Source organism: Sinocyclocheilus rhinocerous, unplaced genomic scaffold (assembly GCF_001515625.1).
Source record: "Sinocyclocheilus rhinocerous isolate Xijiao unplaced genomic scaffold, SAMN03320098_v1.1 scaffold153, whole genome shotgun sequence".
Classification (NCBI taxonomy): domain Eukaryota; kingdom Metazoa; phylum Chordata; class Actinopteri; order Cypriniformes; family Cyprinidae; genus Sinocyclocheilus; species Sinocyclocheilus rhinocerous.
In genome coordinates, this window is record NW_015660878.1 from 3,445,787 (window position 1) to 3,446,842 (window position 1,056).

Sequence of the window (1,056 nt, forward strand, 5' to 3'; positions counted from 1 at the left end):
TTTGAAGCAAAAACAGAATGGTCTGACTTTAGCTTTGTGAAATTATGCTACATAAAACACCTGCATGAAACCGAAACAGCAGTCGGGCTGACTGAGACGTAACTTCACTCTCTGTCAGCAGGTGGCGCTCACGGAGCAGCAGCGTTTACTTGGTTACTACTGTACATAAAACAGCACTGTGCATATTAGCACTACTTTAAATGCATTATACCGAGCCAAAATGAAAAGAAAACGCCATGTAAACTGTTCTGAAAACAGTCAGTTCCCCTCAGAAACACATCCATATAAAATTCAATATTTAGGATTTTCTTCCTATATTTCGCGCATCGTGAACCGCGATCTTGCTCTGCCTGCTACAGCATTTTCTCCTCTTTGCGTTCGTCTTCAGCGTCGCTGGCCTCTGTTAACGGCCGTTTACAGACTAAATATAATAATAACATAATATTTCCACACAAAGTCAATATGGGACTGCATTATGTTCTGCAACATCTAGACCAGTGATGGGCAAAATTGGCCCTTCCAGGCCACTTTCCTGCAGAGATTTGATCCAACCCTGATATGACTCACCTGCCTGTAAACCCTGTTTTGTTTTTTGGCAATATTGAATATAACTTAGAAAAAAGTCCAGTACAAATGTTACTGCCGCTCGTCAATGGCAGCTGTCACAGTTGCTAGGCGACAAGAACAGTCTTCGGCAGAGCCGTTGAGAAACAGAGTTGTGACCCTATCTATATATGTATAGGCAGGGGTGCCGTTACGGGGGTGCAGAGAATAATATAAGGTCCCACAGTTAACAGTGCATGTCAGAGCACAAACCAAGCCGTAAAGTTCAAGGAATTGTCTGTAGACCACCAAGACAGGATTGTATTGAGGCACAGATCTGGGGAAGGGTACAAAAAATTTCTGCAGCATTGAAGGTTCACAGATGTAGTCTCTGTTACCCTTAATGGAAGAAGTTTGAAACAACCAGGACTCTTCCTAGAGCTGGCCTCCTGGCCAAACTGAGCAATTGATGGAGAAGGGTGTTGGTTCCTGTGGTGATCAAGAACCTGATGG

General features: G+C 43.6%; 1 protein-coding gene across 3 annotated transcripts in view; it reads right to left on the minus strand.

Annotated features, from left to right (window-relative positions):
• The window catches only part of LOC107725662 (serine-threonine kinase receptor-associated protein-like), a 17,770-nt gene that overhangs the window by 13,224 nt on the left and 3,490 nt on the right, over positions 1 to 1,056 (minus strand). The window lies entirely within an intron of this gene.